This window comes from Aotus nancymaae, unplaced genomic scaffold (genome assembly GCF_030222135.1).
Source record: "Aotus nancymaae isolate 86718 unplaced genomic scaffold, 86718_ANA_hifiasm-v0.15.2.pri h1tg000057l, whole genome shotgun sequence".
In the NCBI taxonomy this organism is placed as follows: Eukaryota; Metazoa; Chordata; class Mammalia; order Primates; family Aotidae; genus Aotus; species Aotus nancymaae.
Window position 1 is genome coordinate 62,071,020 of NW_026988471.1, and position 24,530 is coordinate 62,095,549.

At 38.2% G+C, this 24,530-nt stretch overlaps 1 protein-coding gene and 1 pseudogene across 10 annotated transcripts in view; one reads left to right on the forward strand and one right to left on the reverse strand.

Moving 5' to 3' along the window:
• Nucleotides 1-24,530, reverse strand: part of WDPCP (WD repeat containing planar cell polarity effector) — a 783,785-nt gene that overhangs the window by 227,844 nt on the left and 531,411 nt on the right. The gene's annotated exons all lie outside the window — the stretch shown is intronic.
• LOC105734356 (stAR-related lipid transfer protein 7, mitochondrial-like) lies at nucleotides 11,913-12,923 on the forward strand (annotated as a pseudogene).

The window sequence follows — 24,530 nt, forward strand, 5'->3', positions numbered from 1 at the left end:
TCAAAAACACAAGAAAATGAGGCACTACAACTAAAAATTAGAAAACTAACTAATTTAGATCTCCAAGGATTTCAGATAATTGAATTGCTAAAGTAGGCATATAAAATAATTAAATATAAATTATTTAAAGAAAGAAATGAGGGAGTCATGAAAATAAGCATGTAATATCATACAATAAAGAAAAATCAGAAAATAGAACTTTTAGAAATAAAAGAATTAATAACTGAAGTTAAATAATTAGACATCTTTTTTTTTTTTTTTTTTTTAAACTGGATCTTGCTCTGTTACCCAGGCTGGAGTGCAGTGGCTTGATTATAGCTCTCTATGGCCTCAACCTTTTAAGTACCTCAAGTCTCTTAGGAGACCTTGAATCTCCTAAATAGCTTTGACTGTATACAAGCATGTGCCACGTGCTGGGGTAACACTTTTTTTTTTTTTGTAGAAGTGAGGTCTCATTATGTTGCCCAGGCTGGATTCAAATCCAAGGGCTTGAGTGATCTTCCTGCCTCGGCCTCCCAAAGTGCTGGGACAATAGGTGTGAGTCCCACTGTGCTCAATTTGACAAATTTGAAGAAAGAATTGGTGAAGTAAAAGTGCATAAATTATGTATAAGTCAGGAACTACTTGGAATGTTACACAGAGAAAATAGAGATTAAAAATATAAAGAGAGGCTAAGCAAATTAGAGAATATGAAAAAGTCTAATATGACTACACAGGGAATTAAGTTAATGGATAAGAATTTCCAGACATGATAAATGATATGAGACAATCAGCACAAAAGAAACAATGTATATCAGGCAGGATAAATAAAAACGATTTAAAATATTCACATTTGTAATGGAAATGCAGAACTGAACAAAAAATGAAAATTAGGCCAGGCAAGGTGGCTCACGCCTGTAATCCTAGCACTTTGGGAGGCTGAGGTGGGTGGAGCACCTGAGGTCAGGAGTTTGAGATCAGCCTGGCCAACATGGTGAAACCCCATCTCTACTTAAAAAAAAAGAAAAATTAGCTGGGCGTGGTGGCAGGTGCCTGTAATCCCAGCTACTCAGGAAGCTGAGGCAGGAAAATCACTTGAACCTGGGAGACAGAGGTTTGAGTAAGCTGAGATCGTGCCACTGCACTCCAGCCTGGGCAAGAAGAGTGAAACCTGCTCTCACAAAAAAGAAAAAAAAAAAAGAAAGAAAATTTATATGGAACCAAAAAAAAGCCCAAATACCCAAAGAAATTCTAAGCAAAAAGAACAAAGTTGGAGGCATCAGATTATACACTTCAGATTCCTACAAAGTTACAGTAAACAAAACAGCATCGTAATGGTACAAAAACAGACACATAAACCAATGGAACAGATTAAAAAACTTAGTAAAAAAGCCAAATACTTGCAACCAACCTTCTGATCTTTGACAAGGTAGACAATAGCAGCAATGGGAAAAATGACTTCTTATTTAATAAATGGTGCTGGAATAACTGGATAGTCATATACAGATGACTTAACTAGGCCCCTTTCTTTCAATATATAAAAAAATCGATTCAAGATGAATTACAGACTGAAATGTAAATCCTTAGAAGAAAACCTAGGAAATATAATTATGGACATAGCCCTGGCAAAGATGTCATGACAAAGACTCCACAAGCAATTGCAAGAAAAACAAAAAATTGACGAATGGGAAGACCTAATTAAACTAAAGAGCTTCTGTGGCCAAGCGTGGTAGCTCATACCAGTAAACCCAGCACTTTGGGATGCCAAGGAGGGTGGATCCTGAGGTCAGGAGTTCAAGACCAGCCTGGCCAAGATGGTAATACTCCGTCTCTACTAAAAATACAAATACTAGCCAGGCATAGTCACGGGCCTCCTGTAATTCCAGCTATTCGGCAGGCTATGGCAGAGAATTGCTTGAACCCAGGAGGTGGAGGTTGCAGTGAGCCAAGATCACACCACTGCATTCTAGCCTGGGTGACACAGTGAGACTCTGTCTCAAAAAGAAAACAACAACAACAACAAAAAGCTTCTGCATAGCAAAAGAAACTATCAAGAAAGTAAATAGACAACCTACAGAATGGGAGAAATATTTATCAACTATGCATTTGACAAAGGTCTAATATCCAGAAACTATAAAGAAGTTAAACAAATTAACAGGCAAAAAACTTACAACCCCATTAAAAAATGGGCAAAGGATATGAACAGACACTTCTCAAAGTAAGACAAACACTCACCCAACAAGCATATGGGAAAATCACTGATCATTAGAGAAGTGTGAATCAAAACCACAATGAAATACCATCTCATTCCACTCAGAATGGCCATTATAAAAAAGTAAAAAAATAGCAGATGCTGGCAAGGGTGCAGAGAAAAAGGAACACATATACACTGCTGGTAGCAATGTAAATTAGTTCTGCCACTGTGGAATGCAGTTTGGAGATTTTTCAAAGAACTTAAAACAGAACTGTTATTCAACCCAGCAATCCCATTACTGTGTAAATACCCAAAGGAATATAAATTGTTCTACCGTAAAGATGTGATGTGTATGTTCATTACAACACTATTCACAATAGAAAAGACATAGCATCAACCTAGATGCCCATCAATGCTTGACAGGATAAAGAAAATGTGGTATATATACACCATGGAATACCGTGTAGTCATACCAAAGAAAGAGATCATGTCATTTGCAGCAACACTAATGGAGTTGCTGGCCACTATCCTAAAAGAATGAATGACATGCAATTTACCTTTGTAACAAACTGGCTGATGTACCCTTGAACCTAAAAGTGCAAGAAACAAAAATAACTTACACAAAAAATTTAAAAAAAGAAAAAGCTGCCAGAGAGAAGATATATCATCTACAAAGGAACTACAAATAGACTGACCCTAGACTTCTTATTGGCAAGGAAAGGAGGTAGAAAACAGTGAGAAACTATCTTCAAATTACGGAGCAAAAATAAGCATCACGTCTCTGAGCAGAGACTCCACCAATTTGTCGATTTTTGTTTCTGTTACAATTGCTTGGGAAGTCTTTGTAATGATGTCTTTGCCAAGGCCTATGTCCAGAACAATATTTCCTGGGTTTTCTTCCAAGTTTTTTTATACTTTTAGGTTTTACATTTAAGTCTATAATCCATCTTGAGTTCATTTTTGTATATGCTGAAAGGAAGGGGCCTAGTTTCAATCTTCTGTATATACAAAAATTCTAAACTTGGATGTATTTAACAGGTTCAAAAATATATAAAGCAAAACGTTAATGGAATTAAAACAAATGATCAGCCTACCATCACTGTGTGAGACTTCAAGAGTTATCTCTGAACTTTTGCTAGTCTAAGCAGTGAAAAAATTAGGAAAGAAATAGAGGTCTTAAACAACATAATTACAAAGCTATGTTTATTGGATACATAGAACTTAAATCAGAGAACCTTAAATCCTAAATCAGAGAATACACATTTTTCTCCAGCACAAAATTATATTATGAAGTAAATAAGCATGGGGGACTATAAAATTATATTATGAAGTAAAAAAGCATGTCCCAGTACATTCTAAAGATTATAATTAATCGATCCACAATGTAATAAAGTTTGACAAAAAAAATAAGCAATATATTCATATGTACTTAGGAATGAGAGTCATTAAGAAATCACAATAGAAATTTAAAAATACTTAAATATATACAAAAACACTTGAGCAAATGAGGCATTTGAAGGGAAATCTATAGCCTTAAGTGCTTATATTGAAAAGAAGTTTAAAAATTGATGAACTAAATATCCAACCTAATAATTTAGAAAAACAACAGTAGAATAATCTCAAGAAGGCACTGGAATAACATGTATGAAGTACTGAAAGGAAGATGAAACACACACAAAATTTTATATGCAGCAAAGAGTCTTTCACAAATGAAGGTGTAATAAACACATATTCAGGAATAAACTAAGAAAATTTATCACAAGTAGAACTTCACCATAAAAAAGACTAAAAGAAGCTCTTTAAATACCAGATGGAAATGCAGATCTTCAAGAAAGAATGAAAAGTAGGAGAAATGGTAAATACCTGGGCAAATACAAAGAACTCCATGACCTTTATTTCTTTAACATATACTTGTTGGTTGAAAGCCAGAATTATAATATTTTGTGAGGGTTATAACATGTAGGTAATGTCTATGGCAACTATGGCATACAGGATGTGGTAAGGTGGGTAAATGAACTGACTCAGCTCATTGCAAGATTTCTACATTTTACATGAAGTGGACTATGTGGAGATTTCTACATTTTAATTCTAAGTGGACTGTAGAACACTAAGGATATATAATGTAACTCCTACAGCTACCATCAAAAAAACAGTGCAAGTAGGTATGACTAGAAAAGCAAGTAGGTATGACTAAAAAAGCAACTAGATAAAAAAGTCTGAAAAATATTCAAATAATCCAAAGAAGAAAGGAAAGGAGTGAATAAATGAAAATTGTAATGTACAAACAGAAAACAAATAAAATGGTAGACTGAATTCCAACTACATTCGTAATTACATTAAATGTTAATGAACTGAACATTCCAATTAAAAGACAAAGACTGTCACAAGGCATAAAATAGCAAGAATCAAACATACGCTGTTGGTAAGAAGTCCACTGTAAAAATACAGATAGTTTGAAAGTACATAAACAGAAAAAAATATGAAAAGGCTAGAATGGCTATAATTATCAGATGTAATAGACTTTAAAAATAGTATTAAAGGAGGGACATTTCATAAGGATAAAAACATCAATTCATCAGGAAGACATATAACAATCCTGAGTGTGAATATCTTAAATATACAAAGCAAAAAAAGGTAACAGAATTAAAGAAGACAATTATATTAACAGTTGCTTTTAGCACTCCTCAATCAGCAAATGATATAAAGTTAAAAAAATAAAGTAACAGATGATCTCTATCTTCATAGAACAACATCAGTCTGAAGTACTGAAAGGAAGTGTGTCTCTATTATCAGTATGTATTGTATATACATAAACACACATATATATAAACAAAAATAAAAAATAGACGATCTCTATCTTCATAGAGCAGTATCAGTCTGAAGTACTAAAAGATGTGTGTCTCTATTATCAGAGTGTATATTGTATATATATATATACACACACACACACATATATATACTTTGATACAGTGTATGTGTAAACATATATACACACTCAGTGTGTGTGTATGTATATATCACCACCACATGAGAACTCCTTGTTACTTTGCTCATTTCTTCATTTTTGTCTCTTTGACCAGTCTTAGACTGAAAACGTTACATGCAAATTAACTACTAGTTTGCTTTTGTTTGTTTCTCCTTGTATCTCCTACAATTTCTGCTTTATGAAGATTCCTATCATTTTATTTGGTACACATACATAATTTCTATTATTATGAAAGGTAGTCCACAGCATTGTAGAATTACTCTCTTTGCTCGGTTTAATAATCTGTGGCATAATTCTGTCTTGTCATACACTATATAACAATCCCTGCTTAGTTTGTATTTTTTGCCATGGAGCAACTTTGTTTTTAAAAAATTGTTTTGATTTTGTATTTGTTTTGTATTTAGGAATGTTTACGTTTTTGTGAACTCAATAAGCATGTATAATTAATGTAATTTTCTTGGGCTCCTTTTTCTTATACTTCTATTGTCTACTTTTTACATACCACTTTACTGAGATATTGTGATAAGAACATTTAAGATGTAGCCTGTTAGCAAATTTTTAAGTATATAATACAGTATTTGTTAATGATAGGCATTATGCTGTATGTTAGATCTCTAGGTCTTACTCATCCTGCATATCTGAAACTTTGTGCTCTTTGACCAACACCCTGTTGCTCCCCCTACCACTGGTCCTGGCAATAACTATTCTACTCCATGCTTCTATGAGTCTGACTTTAGATTCCTCATATGAGTAGAATAAGTCATATTTGTCCTCTGTTCCTGGCTTATTTTACTCAGTAAAATGTCCTCCAGGTTCATCCATGTTGTAATTTCTTTTATAAGGCAAAATGATATTCTATTTATGTAAATATTTTTTTGCAAATAAATTGCTTTTATTGAGTATACTGCAATATAAGCAAATGATATGGATGGTATTAATAGAAATTTGTAAGTATTTGAATTCTATTTAATTCTGCTAAGAAGTAGAGGTTGACTTTTCATAATTTGCCTTGCAAATGAAGTTGGTACTATGAATTTTATTATTCTGGTTTTATATATCCATGTTTCTCTATTTTTTCATTATTACCCTTTCCTCAAAGGCCTTTTTATTTAAACAATTTTTAAATGTGAAATATCCAAATTTTTCAGTGCTGACTTAATTTTTTTATACCCTTTGCCCATCATCTCCCCTCTTCCAGAATGCCTCATTTCACCTACCTTTATGGTAACCACCATCCTAACCTGTAACACCATGAGTGCAACTTTTTTTAGACTATACATATAAGTGAGATCGTGCAGTCTTTTTTTTTTTTTTTTTTTTTTGAGAGACAGTCTCGCTCTGTCACCAGGCTGGAGGGCAGTGGTGTGATCTCAGCTCACTGCAACATCTGCCTCCTGGGATCAAGTGATTCGCCTGCCTCAGCCTCTTGAGTAGCTAGGGCTACAGGTGAGCACCATCACGCCCAGCTAATTTTTGTATTTTCAGTAGAGATGGGGTTTTATCATGTTGGACAGGATGGTCTTGATCTCATGATCCACCCACCTTGGCCTCCCAAGGTGCTGGGATTATACGTGTGAGCTACTGCACCCAGCCAATCATGCAATCTTTTTGTGTCTGGCTTATTAACTTAGCAAAATGTCCTCCAGTTTCATCCATATTGTTGTAAATAACAGGATTCCCTTTTTTTTTTTTTTTTTTTTTTGAGATGGAGTTTCGCTCTTGTTACCCAGGCTGGAGTGCAATGGCGCTATCTTGCCTCACTGCAACCTCCGCCTCCTGGGTTCAGGCAATTCTTCTGCCTCAGCCTCCTGAGTAGCTGGGATTACAGGCACACGCCACCATGCCCAGCTAATTTTTTGTATTTTTAGTAGAGACGGGGTTTCACCATGTTGACCAGGATGGTCTCGATCACTTGACCTCGTGATCCACCCGCCTCGGCCTCCCAAAGTGCTGAGATTAGAGGCATGAGCCACCGCGCCAGGCCGGATTTCCTTCTTTTTAAAGGCTGAATAATATTCCATTATATATTTATGTTGTTTCCGTATCGACTCAACATTTGAGGGAAAATTAGGTTGTTTCCATATTTTGACTGTTGGGAATAATGCTGCATGAGAGTATGGATGTCTCTTCAAGATAGTAATTTTATTTCCTTTAGACATATACCCAAAAGTAGGATTTCTGGACCATATGATAGTTTTATTTTTAATATTTTTAGAAACCTTTATACCGTTTTCCACAGGGACTATAGCAGCTAACATTCCCACCAAAAGTGGTATCCTTCTATCCACATTCTTGACAGCCACTTGTTACCTTTTCACTTTTTGGTTAGGAGGTATCGTAACACATGTAAAGTGTTATCTCTTTGTGCTTTGATTTTCATTTCCCTGATGATTAGTGATGTTCAGCATCTTTTCATATACCCATTGGACATTCCTGTATCTTCTTTGGAAAGATGTTTATTCAGGCCCCTTGCCCATTTTAAAATTTGGTTATTTGCTGTGGAGTTGTATGAATTCCTTCTATATTTCAGATATTGACCTCCTTCCCAGGTATATGGTTTTTAAATATTTTCTCTCATTTAGTTGATTGCCTTTCATTTTGCTAATTTTTTTTCTTTGCAGTACAGGAACATTTTAGTTTTATGTGGTTCCATTTCTTTTTTTCTTTTGTTGCCTATGATTCTTACATCAAATCTGAAAACTCATTGCCAAGACCAATAGCAAGGAATTTTCTCTCTTTGTTTTCTTCTACCAGTTTTAGCTTCAAGGTTTTATGTTTAAGTCTTTAATCCATTTTAAGTTAACTTTTCTGTATGGTGCAAAAGAAGCATCCCTTTTAGAACGGCTTTTGCTGCATCTAGTTACATTTTGGTATGTTGCATGTTTCATTATGTTTTGGTATATTGTGTGTTCCATCCTTAGGATGCATATGTTCACTGTTTCCCAGGGCTTTTTTTTTTTTTTTTTTTTTTTTTTTGAGACAGGGTCTTGCTCTATCACCCAGGTGGGAGTACAGTGGCACTGTCATGGCTCACTGCAGCCTCAACCTCCCAGGTTCAAGGATTTTCCCACCTCAGCCTTCCAAGTAGCTACGACTACAGGTGTGCACCACCATGCCCAGCTAGTTTTTGTATTTTTAGTACAGGCAGAGTTTCACCCTCTTGTCCAAGCTGATCTTGAGCTTTTGAGCCCAATAAATTCACCCGCCTTGGCCTACCAAAGTGCTGGGATTACAGGCGTAAGTCATCATGCCCAATTATTTTAAAGCCATTGGCCATATTTTTTTAAAGACAGATTTGACACCATGTAGAATAGCTTGAGAAAATCCAAAATCCTTGGCCCATCCCCTTTTTCCTTGTGCATTTTGTAGTCATTGCATCAGTGTTCTCTTGTTGGTAGGAAATCTGTTAACTTGATTATTTTTACCCTTTCAAAATGATTTAATGTTTTGGCCTGGAGACTGGGAGGATATATTATCTTTAAAGTTTGTTTTACTAAGATATTTCATGAAACAGTCTGACTGTTTGGGTTAATTTTCCAGGTACATTGTGAGTTCTTTCAATATTTACATTCAAATCATTTATTTCAGGACAGATATCTTGAATATTTTAAATCACCTCTTGAGACATAATTCATTTATAATAAAATTCACTCATTTTAAATAAATAGTGCAAGAGATTTAGATGAATGTATAGTTATGTAACAATAACTACAATCAAGATATATGTTTTTAAAATCATCTCAAAAACAGTTTCCATGTGCTATTTGCAGCAAATGCCCTCAGTTCACCCACCTTCAGGCTTTGGAAACAATTGATCCATCTGGTTTCTCTCACTATACTTTTGCTTTTTTTCCCTAGCATGTCATGTGTGATATCAAACAGAATACAGTCCAAATTGTATCAGGCTTTGCTTTTTTTCAAGAATATCATAAATGGAATAACAAAGAATGTATTGTTATCTTTCTTTTCATAAATCTTTGGAGATTCATCTATTTTGTTCAGGTATGTAGTTTTTTAAAAAAATTGAATAGCATTAATCAATAGTTTGTTTATACATTTCCCAATTGGTGGTCATTTGAGACATTCCCATTTGGGCCTGTTATGAATAATGGTGCTTTAAGTATTCATGTATAAGTTCTTGTATGGAGATGTGTTTTCAGTTCTCTTAGCAGGGGAGATACATATATATGTTTATTTATATTTATACATTCTAACCATTCTAATCGCATTCTAATAATTCTAATCATATAATCAGAATGGCTAGAATATATAAATATAAATATCTCCCCTTAAGAGAAATACATTTACATGTATGATTAGAATGGTTAGAATTGTTAGGTAATATGGTAAATATATATTTTTTTTTTATTGCATTTTAGGTTTTGGGGTACATGTGAAAAACATGAAAGGTTGTTGCATAGGTGCATACGTGGCAGTGTGATTTGCTGCCTTCCTCCCCTTCACATATATCTGGCATTTCTCCACATGCTATCCCTGCCCAACTCCCCACCCCCCCGCTGTCCCCCCCTCCCCGCCAACAGACCCCTGTGTATAGTGCTCCCCTCCCTGTGTCCATGTGTTCTCCTTGTTCAACACCCGCCTATGAGTGAGAACATGCGGTGTTTGATTTTGTGTTCTTGTGTCAGTTTGCTGAGAATGATGGTTTCCAGGTTCATCCATGTCCCTACAAAGGACGCGAACTCATCGTTTTTAATGGCTGCATAATATTCCATGGTGTATATGTGCCACATTTTTCCTGTCCAGTCTATCATCAATGGGCATTTGGGTTGGTTCCAGGTCTTTGCTATTGTAAACTGTGCTGCAATGAACATTCGTGTGCATGTGTCCTTATAGTAGAATGATTTATAATCCTTTGGATATATGCCCAGTAATGGGATTGCTGGGTCAAATGGAATTTCTATTTCTAGGTCCTTGAGGAATCGCCACACTGTTTTCCACAGTGGTTGAAATAATTTACACTCCCACCAACAGTGTAAAGGTGTTCCTATTTCTCCACATCCTCTCCAGCGTCTGTTTTCTCCAGATTTTTTAATGATTGCCATTCTAACTAGCGTGAGATGGTATCTCAATGTAGTTTTGATTTGCATTTCTCTAATGACCAGTGATGATGAGTATTTTTTCATATGTTTGTTGGTCTCATATATGTCTTCTTTTGTAATGTATCTGTTCATATCCTTCACCCATTTTTGAATGGGCTTGTTTGTTTTTTTCTTGTAAATCTTTTTTAGCTCGTTGTAAATTCTGGATATCAGCCCTTTGTCAGATGGGTAGGCTTCAAAAATTTTTTCCCATTCTGTTGGTTGTCGATTCACTCTATTGACTGTTTCTTTTGCCGTGCAGAAGCTGTGGAGTTTGATCAGGTCCCATTTGTCTATTTTGGCTTTTGTTGCCAATGCTTTTGGTGTTTTGGTCATAAAGTCCTTGCCTACGCCTATGTCCTGAATGGTTTTGCCTAGGTTTCCTTCTAGGGTTTTTATGGTGTTACGTCTTATGTTTAAGTCTTTAATCCATCTGGAGTCAATTTTAGTGTAAGGTGTCAGGAAGGGGTCGAGTTTCTGCTTTCTGCATATGGCTAGCCCGTTTTCCCAACACCACTTATTGAACAGGGAATCCTTTCCCCATTGCTTGTTTTTTTCAGGTTTGTCAAAGATCAGGTGGTTGTAGATATGTTGTGTCGCCTCTGATGCCTCTGTTCTGTTCCATTGGTCTATATCTCTGTTTTGGTACCAGTACCATGCTGTTTTGATTACTGTAGCCTTGTAGTAGAGTTTGATGTCCGGTAGTGTGATGCCTCCCGCTTTGTTCTTTTTGCTTAGAATTGACTTGGCTATGCGGGCTCTCTTTTGGTTCCATATGAAGTTTAAGGTGGTTTTTTCCAGTTGTGTGAGGAAGGTCATTGGTAGCTTGATGGGGATAGCGTTGAATCTGTAAATTACTTTGGGCAGTATGGCCATTTTCAAGATATTAATTCTTCCTAACCATGAACATGGAATGTTTCTCCATCTGTTTGTGTCCTCTCTTATTTCGGTGAAGCATTCCCTTTGAAATCTGGCACTAGACAAGGATGCCCTCTCTCACCACTCCTATTCGATATAGTACTGGAAGTTCTAGCCAGAGCAATCAGGCAAGAAAACGAAACAAAGGGTATTCAATTAGGAAAGGAGGAAGTCAAATTGTCTCTATTTGCAGATGACATGATTGTATATCTAGAAGACCCTATCACCTCAGCCCAAAATCTCCTGAAACTGATAAGCAACTTCAGCAAAGTCTCAGGATACAAAATCAATGTGCAAAAATCACAAGCATTCCTATACACCAATAACAGACTTAAAGAGAGCCAAATCAAGAACGAACTGCCATTCACAATTGCTACAAAGAGAATAAAATACCTAGGAATACAACTAACAAGGAACATAAAGGACCTCTTCAAGGAGAACTACAAATCACTGCTCAACGAAATAAGAGTGGTAAATGTATTTTTAACTTAAAAGGAACTGCTGGGCACACAGGGAATGCGCGGGAGCCTTCCTGCTGCCAGCCCTGAGCTGTCTGCCTCGCTGCGGTCCACCTGCCCTTCATCCCGGCCCCCGGCGCCCGCTGGAGGTCGCTGAGGAGTGAGACAATCTGCAATCTGCTGCCATGACCGACTCTCCTCTCAGAGAAGACTCTTCCTCAGTGGTGGCTGCAGAGAGATGAGCGGCGGCTCCTGGCCGCGGGACCAAGACGGATCCATTAATGAGATGAAGCGGTTGGAAGAAATGTCAAATATGTTTCAGAGCTCTGGAGTCCAGTGCCACCCTCCAGAACCAAAAGACCAAACAGAAGGGAATGAAGATTTGGATGACAAAGAGCAACCTTGGGAAATGGTGATGGATAAGAAACACTTTAAGCTGTGGCGGCGCCCAATTACAGGCAGCCACCTCTACCAGTACCGAGTTTTTGGAACCTACACAGATGTGACACCTCGGCAGTTCTTCAATGTTCAGCTAGACACAGTACAGAAAAAAGTGGGATGCCCTGGTGATCAATCTGGAGGTGATTGAGAGGGATGTGGTTAGTGGTTCTGAGGTTCTTCCCTGGGTAACCCGTTTTCCTTATCCAATGTACTTATGGGATTATGTTTATATTCGGTGGTATAGTGTGGATCAGGAAAACAACATGATGGTGTTGTTATCGCATGCTGTGGAGCATCCGAGTGTGCCAGAGTCTCCAGAATTTGTCAGAGTCAGATCATATGAATCCCAAATGGTTATCCGTCCACACAGGTCGTTTGATGAGAATGGCTTGACTACTTACTGACATACAGTGACAATCCCCAAACAGTGTTTCCTCGCTACTGTGTTAGTTGGATGGTTTCCAGTGGCATGCCAGATTTCCTGGAGAAGCTGCACATGGCCACTCTGAAAGCCAAGAATATGGAGATTAAAGTAAAGGACTACATCTCGGCTAAGCCTCTGGAAATGCGTAGTGAAGCCAAGGCCACCAGCCAGTCCTCTGAGCGAAAGAACGAAGGCAGTTGTGGCCCTGCTCGGATTGAGTATGCCTGACAGGCTTTGGGATAAGAAGGGACAGGCGCTTCTGGCCCTGTCTCAGTCGTTTATCACTGCTACAGAACGGGGACATGCCACATGTATTAGAAGGCATCTGCTGTAACTTCCAGTGTAAGAAGATAATTCAGTAACTGATGTCCTATTTTATTCAGAGCCCTGTTGCTCTTATCAGAAGAGAAGAAGGCTACATTTGTGGGAGTGTTGTCATATTCTCAGGCCAACTATTTTGAAATTCGGTATCTCACTGAGCGAATCTGGAACAAACCTCTCACCTCAGGCCAGAAGGGGATGACCTCTATTTGCTTCTCTGAGTAGTTTCCTCTGTTGACATTCCAAATCCCATCAATTGTGCAGCCCTTTGGATTTCCTTCAGTTCTACAGGTCCACCTGGAAAGTGTAGTTGGCCGGTTGAGTCTCTCAAATGAGGGGCTACTGGGAGTACTCTTGGTAACAATCTTGATGTCAATGGGTGTGAATGATACTTGGTTGTGTTAAGTGCCTTGTCTGCACCTTGCTTTTATCTCTAGGGACATGAAGTTGTTATTAATTTTTTTTTTAAGTAGAGTTGGAGTCTCCTTATGTCTTCCAGGCTGGTCTTGAACTCCTGCCTTGGACTCCCAAAGTGCTAGGATTACAGGTGTGAGCCACCATGCCTGGCCAGTGACATGAAATTTGTACCAAGAAATTTCCCCCCTCGCTTGCACAATACCACCGATTGATTCACCTTATCCAAAGCAGTTTCCTTTGAATCAGCCAGTTCTTCTATATTCATTGGATCATTTCCTCCTTCCTAACCTTCCCTATTTACCAAGAGCACTGGGAGACTAATCATTTTAGACAGTAGCTTTTTGATGCTCAAAACATCGCCTTTAAATTTAGTTTAAAGTTTTTTAAATTTTATGTCAAAATGAAGGAGTTGAGGAGTTGAGTGGGATTCTACCTTAGTCCCATTGTGTAGAAAGGATCACCATTTTGATGCAGACATTATTTTTCACATTTCAGGTTTGACTTGTTCTTTTCAGAAGGCTAAAGGTGGAGGAATGGGGGCTTGGCCACTCCCTCGGAGCTCTCAGATCTATAGGCAAGCTGTGTGAATGCATAGATGTAATCTTGCTGCAAATACTAATAGAGTGGAGATGTGGTTTATGTTACCAGCATGTTCCTCTGAAAAGTTTTTCTTACTCTTTTCAGAGCCAGAATAGGATAAATTCACAATCAGATGCTGTCAGTTACACCCAGCTGGTTTTGCTTACAGTCATGTTGCAGTTTGTCAGGAGAATAAGTAAGGATCAAGTTTTAAATCCTCCTCCGTGCCTTTCTTCTGGAGTCTTGGTGGCCAGAGGTTTTTTGTTTTTTGTTTTTTGGTTTTTTTTGGTCTGCTTGCTACTGTTTGTGGTGTTGAAAAGTGATTTAGCCAGGCACAGTGGTGTGTGCCTGTAGTCCCAGCTACTTGGGAGGCTGAGGTGGGAGGACTGCTTGAGCCGAGGAGTTCTGGGCTGTAGTGCGCTATGCCGATCGGGTGTCTGCACTAAGTTCGGCATCTGTATGGTGACCTCCTGGGAGTGGGGGACCACCAGGTTGCCTAAGGAGCGGTGAACCGGCCAAGGCCAGAAATGGAGCAAGTCAAAACTCCTGTGCTGATCAGTAGTGGGATTGCGCCTGTAACTATCCACTGCACTCCAGCCTGGGCAACATAGCAAGACCCCCATCTCTTAAAATAAAGAAAGAAAGAAAAGTGATTTAAACTTGAGACAAACTTAAACCCTTCCTTGACTTCCATATTGTTGCCTGTTCATTTTTGTGCCAAGGAAGTAGCTGCCCCAGTGTATGTCTTGCCTTCTCAGAGTCATTGTTGGAAGAGCAGAGAGATGCATTGAGCAGTCCCAGCTGTGTTTCATTCATTGCTTCTCTCTTCTCCCCAGGACCTGAAAGAAGCCAGGGAAGAGTCCCTGGGTTATGTCCAAACTTAGCACCTGTGATTGTTGGGGTGTGGATGGATGTGTGCATGAGACAGAGAGAATGTGTGTGTGTGTGTATGCATGTGCGCACACATGCACAGGTACAAAGGCGTTATGGTTGCTCCATGTTCTGACTGATGGAAATTTGATTCTGCACTTGGGGTCTACCTGTACAGTTACTCATGTCATTGTAATGATTTCACTACTAACTGTGACATTTTTATCAAATGTGTGAATAAATACATCAAGATTGATACAAAAAAAAAAAAAAGGAACTGCTGAACAATGCTCCAGTGTAGTTATAACATCTTATGTACCCAAGAGCAACATAGAAAATTTCTAATGTACCCACATCCTCCCTAGCACTTGGTATTATTTGTCTTTTAAATTTTATCCTTCTAATAGTTCCTGGCATAGTGGCTTCTCATTATATGTAAAACATACTTCTCTGACGACTAATGATGTTGAACATTGTACAACTGCTACCTAGACATCCATATTTTTTCTTTGGTAATGTGTCTCTTCAAATCCTCTGTCCATTTTTTATTGAGTTAGCTTACTGTTAAGTTGTAAGAATTCTTTATATATGCTGGTTACAATACTCTAATCAGATACTGTTTTATCGGACACATATACTGAGAATATTCTCAGTTTGCGGCTTTCCTTTTCATTTCTTAATGGTGTCCTTTGAAGAGCAGAAGCTTCCAATTTTGATGAAGATCTATTTTATTCTTTATTTTTTCCTTATTTGATTTTGTAGAGATGGGGTCTCACTCTGCTACCCAGACTGATCTGGAACTCCTGGCCTCACATAATCCTCGCACCTTAGCTTCCCAAAGCACTGAGATTACAGGTATAACCACACTCAACCTATTTTTTCCATGTTATATCTAAGAAATATTTATATCAAAATCATTATGTTTATCTTTAATCCACTTTTCCTGAAGATCTACAGTTTTACCTCTTATATTTAGGCTTCTGATGATCCATTTCAAGTATATTTTGTATTGGTGTGAGAACAGAAATATTTTCTTTTTTTTGGCCCACACAGATATCCAATTGTTTTAGCATCATTTATTGAAAACATTACTTGTTTGAGGACTAAGCTAAGGTCTTATTTTTTTAAATCTTGCCCAAATACCTAAGGGGCCTGGGGAGTCATGCCCTACAGACCATAAATTCACATCAGATGGGTTTTATGTAACCCCATATATCATGACTTACTTTCCAATCTGACTCTGGCATAACAAGGAAGATTGCCCTGCAGTCTCCTGTGGGAAAAATCCACATTCTGTAGAGAATCCCCTTTTCCCTTTGTTTCCCTTCCTTCCTTTTCAGATCCAGGAGATAATCAACTAAGAGCCAGGCACCCTTTTAAGTTCTCTAAGAAACATTTTATGACCTGCTGTTTCTGAAGTCTGCTATCTGGGAGATTCCTCTGCACAATAAAACTTGGTCTCCACAATCCTTTATCTTAACCTGAACATTTCCTTTCTATTGATCCTAGGTCTTCAGATAAACTCAACCAATTGTCAACCAGAAAATGTTTAAATTTACCTATAGCCTGGAAGACCCTGCTTTGAGTTGTCCCACCTTTCTGAACCAAACCAATGTATTTCTTTTCTTTTTTTTTTGAGACGGAGTTTCGCTCTTGTTACCCAGGCTGGAGTGCAATGGCGCGATCTGGGCTCACCACAACCTCCGCCTCCTGGGTTCAGGCAATTCTCCTGCCTCAGCATCCTGAGTAGCTGGGATTACAGGCACGCACCACCATGCCCAGGTAATTTTTTATATTTTTAGTAGAGACGGGGTTTCACCATGTTGACCAGGATGGTCTCAATCACTTGACCTCGTGATCCACCCGCCTCGGCCTCCCAAACCAATGTATTTCTTAAATGTATTTGATTAAGTCTCATGCCTTCCTAAAATATATAAAACCAAGCTGTACCCCAACCACCTTAGGCACATGTTCTCCAGACCTCCCGAGGGCTGTGTCATGGGCCATGTTCACTCATATTTGTCTCAGAATAAATCTCTTAAAATATTTTACATAATTTTACTTTTTGTCGACACATTCTGCATAGAATTATCCTGACAAAGTAGTAAAAACACACTTGTAATAAGTTTTGAAATCAGGAAGGATGAATATACAAACTCTGTTCTTTTTCAAGATTGTTAGGGGCATTTTGTAACTTCATGGGAATTCCCTATTTTTGAAAAAACAAAATCATTGGAATTCTGGGAGGGGTACCAATAAATCTGTAAATTACTTTGTTCACAATTGCCAGCTTAACAATACCAAGTCTTTTAATCCATGAACATGGGGTGTTTTTATATTTATTTAAGTCAATTTCTTTCAAGAATGTTTTATAGCTTTCAGTGTTTATGTCTTTCACCTTGTGAACCCCAAATATCTGAGACAGGTGTCAGTCAATTTAGAAAGTTTATTCTGCTAAAGTTGAGGATGCACACCTTTGACACAGCCTCAGAAAGTCCTGACAACATGTGCCTAAGGTGGTCAGAGCACAGTTTGGTTTCATACATTTTAGGGAGACATGAGACACCAATCAACATATGTAAGATGAACATTGGTTCAATCCAGAAAGGTGGGACAACTTGAAGCAAATGTGAGACAACTGGAAATGGGGAGGGGACATTCAGGTCACAGGTAGACAAGAGACAAATTGTTGCATTCTTTTGACCTTCTGATTAGCCTCTCCAAAGGAGGCAATCAGATATGTATTTATCTCAAGAGAGCAGAGGGGCAACTTTGAATACTGTTCCCAGCTTGATTTATTTCTTTTCACAACCTCCTTGGTTACACTTATTGCTAATGTGAAACAAAAAATAAATCTTGGGACCCAAACTCAAGAAGCCAAAGGGAAAAGTCAAGTGGAAACTGAGTCACATGAACCTGCCTCCAATTTTATTACTAAATAAGACAGCTACATATATTTTTAAAAGCTATAGACCTCCTTAACAATTTGACCACAGGGCCCCAAGATCTTTACCCCAAAACAGTTCTGTTGAATTTCACCCTGACAACGTAAACTGATAGCTTATCTTCACAGGTAAGGGAAAAAGGACAGAACTTAAAAGTCAGCCCTCTGCCCCTCAGACACAAATGCATATCTGATTGCTTCCTCTGCTCTATGTTTATCTCATGTTAAAATGCAGATTTAATGAGCTAGATGCCTAAGTAACTATTTCTCTACCCCTTTCACATGTACATGGGTGATCAAAGACTCAAAAGAATGCAACCCTTTGCCTCTTATCTACCCATGACCTTTTAAAATTTCTTCCTCTTTCACCAATACCTGCCCTTTTCCCTTTAAATACTGAAGTCCCTAGACCCTCTCTGTAAAAAGCAGGGATGATAATTTTTCCTGTGAATCTGTGTTCTTCCCTGGGCATCTCCTTAACTGTGGCAAATAAACCTCCTAAAATGATTGAGATTCTCCTTGGTCATTTGATTTACATTAGGTATTTTATTCTTTTGGATGTTATTGTAAATAGAATGAGCTTTTTTTTTTTTTTAAAGTCTCACTCTGTCACCCAGGCTGGAGTGCAGTGGCATGATCTCAGCTCACTGCAGCCTCTGCCTCCGGGGTTCAAGCGATCCTCCCACATCAGCCTCCCAAACAGCTGCGATTACAAGCACCCACCACCACACCTAGCCAGGATTTCTTAATTTTCTTTTTAAACTGTTCATTGATGGTGTTGAAAAATGCTACTGTTTTTGTGAGTTGATCTTGTATCCTGCAACCTTGCTGAATTCATTTATTCAGTCTAATAGTCAGAGGAGTGTGAACCAGAACAACTCCATCTTAAGTAGGAGCTGGCTAAAATGAGGCTGAAACCTACTGGGCTGCATCCCAGACAGTTAAGGCATTCTAAATCACAGGATGAGATAGGTCAACACAAAATACAGGTCAGAAAGACCTTGCTAATAAAACAGGTTGCAGTAAAGGAGCCAGACAAAATCCACCAAAACCAAAATGGCAACTGTTAGGCCTCCAAGTCCAGGCCTGGCCATTTTAGCCTTAGTGACCCACACATATACCTCTGGATGGTCTCCAGGAACCAGAAAGACTGAAGTGGCTACAAATAACCAGGCGGCCACAGTAAGAAGTAAAACAACTTGTTCCTGCCTCAACTAATTGCTGCAACCTGCATCCATTGTTCCTGTTCAGCCTTGCAAAAATCCACCCCTCAGCCACAGACACTGGGTTTCTCAGGATCCCCAACCCAGTAACTATGTAATCTACCACACCCTACCCTCTGACTGCAACCGATACTTCCCATTCTATGATCATGCCTGCTTGTAATAAATGACTCTTACCCTTGTGATCATACTCCCCACCCTTATGATCATGCCTATTTATAATAAATGATCCCTCCCTTGTGATCATGCATCCCATGATGCCCTTCCCCTCCCCAAAATAGATTACTGATCCCTACCCTTGTAGTCATGCATCTTGTGACATCCTCCCCTCCCCTCCCCAATATAGATTACCACCTTTAGCTGACCATTTGCCCCAACCTATATAACCAATCCCCTCTCCTACCCCCTTTACCTAATTCCTTTCTCAGACTTGGCCCACTTGCAACCAAGCACAAAATAAACGGCCTTGTTGCCCACACAAAGCCTGTCTGGTGGTCTCTTTACATGAGTGACCTGCGTGATAGCAATGAGAGTGACTTCTAGACGTCTGCAATGCTACACTTTCACCAGCACCATGACAGTTGATAAATGCCATGGCAACATCAGGAAGTTACCCTATATGGTCAAAAAAGAAGAGGCATGAATAATCTACCCCTTGTTTAGCATTTCGTCAAGAAATAACCATAAAAATGGACAACCAGTAGCACTCAGGGCTGCTCTGTCTCTGGAGTAGCCATTCTTTTATTCCTTTACTTTCTTAATAAACTTGCTTTTACTTTGCAACGCAGACTCACCCTGAAATCATTCTTGCGCAAAATCCAAGAACCTCTCTTGGGGTCTAGATCAGGACCCCTTTCCTGTAACATAATGGTTTTTATGTGGGCTCTCTGGAATTTTCAAAATAGAATCATGTCATTTGCAAATATAGTTTTTCTTGTCTTTTTCGAATTTAGGTGCCATTTCTTTCTTTTGTTTTACCTAATTGCTCTGACTAGGAATTCGAAAACAATATTGAACAGTAGTGGTGAAAGTAGACATCCTTATCTTGTTCCCAATCTTAGGCAGAAAGCACTCTGTCTTCTACCATTGAACATAAGGGTTTTCCACAAATGGCCTTTATCACGTTGAGGAAGTTCATCTCTATTCACAGTTTTCTGAGTTTTTAACATGAATGGGTACTGAATGTGGTCGCTTTCCCTGCATCAATTAAGATTATTGTATGGGTTTTGTCCTTGCTTCTACTCATGATTGACAGATTTTCTTACGTTGAAACACACTTATATTCCTGGGATAAATCAACCCATTAGGTTATTGATTTCAGATCTCTACTTTTTAAAATTTTTATTGAGGTAAAATATACATATAAAAGTTACCACCTTTACTATTTTTACATGTACAGTTCAGTGCTAATAAATACATTTATAATCTTTTTTTCCCCCTTTATCCTCCTCCTTACCCTTCCTGGCCTCTGGTAAACCACCAATCTACTCTCTATCTTCATGAGAGTCACTTGTTAAGATTCCACTTATGAGTGAGAACATGCAGTATTTGTCTTTCTGTGCTTGGCTTATTTCACTTAACATTAGGATCTCCAGTTCCATCTATATTGTGGCAAATGACATGATTTCGTTTTTTTTTTTGATGGCTGAATAATATTCCATTGCATATATATACCACATTTTCTTTATCCATTCATCCATTAATGGGTACCTAGGGTGGTTCCAATATTTTGGCTATTGTGAATAGTGCTGTAATAAACATGGGAGTGCAAAAATCTGTTGGATATAGTGATTTCATTTCTTTTGGATATATACACAGTAGTATATATTTAAAGCAACGTCTTAATCATATGGTAGTTCTGTTTTTAGTTTTTTGAGGAACCTCCATTTTGTTCTTCATAGTGGCTATGCTAATTACATTCTCACCAACATGAACTCCCCTTTCTCCATTCTTACCAGCATCTGTTATTGTCTGTCTTTTGGATACAAGTAAGTCATTTTAACTAGGATAAGATGATGGGACATTGTGGTTTTGATTTGCATTTCTCTGATTAGTGATGTTGAAGAGTTTTTCATATACATGCTGACCATTAATATTTCTGTTGAAAAATGTCTTCTTAGATCTTTTGCCCATTTTAAAAAACAGGATTTTTTTTTTGCTATTGGGTTGAGTGCCTTATATATTCTGATTATTAATCCCTTGTCGAATGAATAATTTGCAAATATTTTCTCCCATTCTGTGGATTGACACTTCACTTTTGTTGATTGTCTCTTTTGCTGTGCAGAAACTTTTTTGCTTGAGGTAACCTCATTTGTCTCTTTTTGATTTGGTTGCCTGTGCTTCTGAGGTCTTACACAAAAAGTTTTCCCAACGACCAGTATCCCAGAGCCTTTCCCTAATGATATCTTCTAGTAGTTTCATACATTCAGGTCTTAGGTTCAAGTATTTAATCCATTTTAATTTTTGTGTATGGTGAGAGATGGGGTCTACCTTCATTCTTCTTCAAAGAGTAATCCAGTCTTCCCAGCACCATTTATTGAAAAGACTGCCCTAGGGCCAGATGCAGTGACTCACGCCTGCAATATCAGCACTTCGGGAAGTCGAGGTGGGTGGATCATCTGAGGTCAGGAGTTCGAGACCAGCCTGACCAACATGATGAAACTCTGTCTCTATTAAAAATACAAAAATTAACCAAGCATGGTGGTGGGTGCCTGTAATTCCAGCTACTCAGGAGGCTGAGAGAGGAGAACCATTAGACGTTTGAACCCAGGAGGTAGAGGTTGCAGTGAGCCAAGATCTCACCATTGCACTGTGGCCTGGGTGATAACAGTGAAACTCCATCTCAAAAAAAAAAAAAGAGAAAAGAAAGGACTGTCCTTTCCCCATTGTATGTACTTGGTGTCTGTGTTGCAAATAACTTGTCTATAAAAGTGTGAATTTACATAAGGGTTCTCTATTCTGTTCCATTTTCTTATGCGTCTGTTTTTATATCAGTGCCATGCTATTTCAGTTACTACGGCTTTGTAGTAAATTTTGAAGTCAGGTAATGTAATACCTCCAGTTTTGTTCTTTTTGTTCATGATTGCTTTGGCTTTTCAGGGTCTTTTGCAGTTTCATATAAGTTTTATAACTTTTTTTCTATTTTTTAGAATGTCATTAGTATTTTGATAGGAATAACAATGAATCTATAAATTGCTTAGAACTGTCATTTTAACTATATTAATTCTTCCAGTTTACAAGCATGAAATACCAATTTTGTATGTGTGTTCTTTTCAATTTCTTTCATCAGAGTTTTATAGTTCTCCTTGTACAGATCTTTTACTTCTTTTGTTATACTGATTCCTAGGTACTTAATATTTTTGTAGCGATTATAAATGAGATTCCCTTCCTGATATCTTATTTTTTATAATTTTAAATTTTTATTTTTTGAGATAGAGTCTAACTCAGTTGCCCAGGCTAGAGGGTAGTGATGTAATCTCAGTTCATTTCAACCTCTGCCTCCCGGGTTCAAGCAATTCTTGTGCCCAAGCTTCCAGAGTAGCTGGGACAATAGGCACACACCACCACGCTGGGCTAATTTTTGCATTTTTAGTAGAGACGGGGTATCACCACATTGGCCAGGCTGGTCTTGAACTCCTGACCTCAAGTGATCCGCCCACCTCGGCCTCTCAAATTGCTTGGATAAAAGGCGTGAGCCACCGTGCATGGCCTAATTTATTTTTAGATTGTTTGCTGTTGGTATATATAAGTGCTGCTGATATTGTATGTTAATTTTATATCCTGCAACTTGACTGAATTCGTTTATCAGTTCTAACAGTTTTTTTGGTGGGGTCTTCAGGTTTTTCTACATATAGGATCATGTCATCTGAAAACAGGGCTAATTTGACTTCTCCTTTTCCAGTTTAGATACCCTTCATTTCTTTCTTTTTTTCTCTTTTTTTTTCTAATTACTGTCACCAAGAGTTTCCATATTATGTTGAATAAAAGTGGTGAAAAATGGGCATCCTTGTCTCGTCCAGTCCTTAGATGAAAGGTCTTCAATTTTTCCCCATTCAGTATACTAGCTGTGGGTTTGTCATAGATGGCCTTTATTATTTTGAGGTATGTTCCTTCTATACCCATTTCAATGAGAATTTTCAATCATAAAGGTATATTGCATTTTACCAAATGCTTTTTTGCCATCTGTTAAAATAATCATATGGTTTTTGTTCTGTTAATGTGATATACCATATTTAGGGTCAGTCACTGAATTTTTACTTAGCCCTTTTGGGGAACTCATGGTTCCATTTGTTGGTGTTTCTTATGGGTATACATCTATGTCTCTGCATTGAAGGATTATTCATTTCAGTTTTCTGTCTAGCTTCTTTTGTTTTTTATTGAATATATTTGCTTATCCTATCTTTACTGGTAGATCACTACCTCCTTTTTGGCTCTAGGTGGCTCTTTGAACTCAGGTTCTCCTCAGCTATAGTAAATGATCAGAGTTCTGCCTGTCCCAAATGGTGTGGTCCTAAGGGGATTATCCCAGCAGTATGAGAAGGCTGACTAGGAGCTCCGGTCCAAGGGACCTGTGAAACATACCTCCTAAAGTATGGTGCTGCTGAATAACCACTGTGATTTGGCATCTCCTTTGGCTAAGTTACAGAGCAGTTTCCAGGGTGGAGGAGAGTAGTCCTGCCTACCCACTCTGTCTCTGCCTCTCCTAAGGGATATTTCTTCATTCAAGCAGTCATGATGCGTCTTGTGGGTTAACACAAGGGCAAGTCTCCTTCCAGGGACCCCAAGATAGTGTGATTACTAGTTGACCACCTCAATCTCACATTTTTCCAGTATAGAAATTGTGAACTGAAGGGAAGATTTTCCATTCACTTGTTGCCAGGCAGAATGGGAACAGAGGGTATGATGGATGTGAAAGTCCAATTTTCCTACCAGCTGCTCAAAATTTTTTCACTTATCTGTGGCCCTGGGATCTGTCATCCTTATATTTGAGTTCTGGGTTGTTGCTGATAGAAATCTCAGTATTGTATATTTATTTCTGGTTTTCTGTGGGAGGGGGAGTTAAGACAGCTTGCTTTTACACTGCCATTTTAAAACTAGAAGTTCCTTCTTTTTAAAAATGTAGGCATTTATCACTATAAACATCCCTGTGAGCATGAATTTTGCTGTGCCCCGTAAGTGTCATTATGTTTTCAGTTTTAATTTCTGTCAAATTTGACAATGTGATTTGTTCCTGGAGCTCTTGTTTAAAAGTCTTTTGTTTAATTTCAAATATTTTTGAATTTTTCAGTTTTCCTTCATTAATTTTTAGGTTCATTCTACTTTTATAGAAAATGTTTTTGTATGATTTGTCTTTTTAAATTTTTAGACTAGTTTGTTTATTTTTTTTTAAGACAGAGTCTCACTCTGTTGTCCAGGCTGGAAGTGCAGTAGTGTGATCTTGGCTCACTGCAACCTCCACTTCCCGGGTTCAAGTGATTCTCCTGCCTTAGCCTCCTGAGTAGCTGGGACTACAGGCACGTGCTACCACATCCAGCTAATTTTTTATTTTTAGTAGAAATGGGGTTTCACCACGTTGGCCAGGCTGGTCTCGAACTCCTGACCTCAGGTGATCCACCTGTCTTGGCCTCCCACAGTGCTGGATTACAGGCATGAGCTACCATGTCCGGCCCCAGACTTG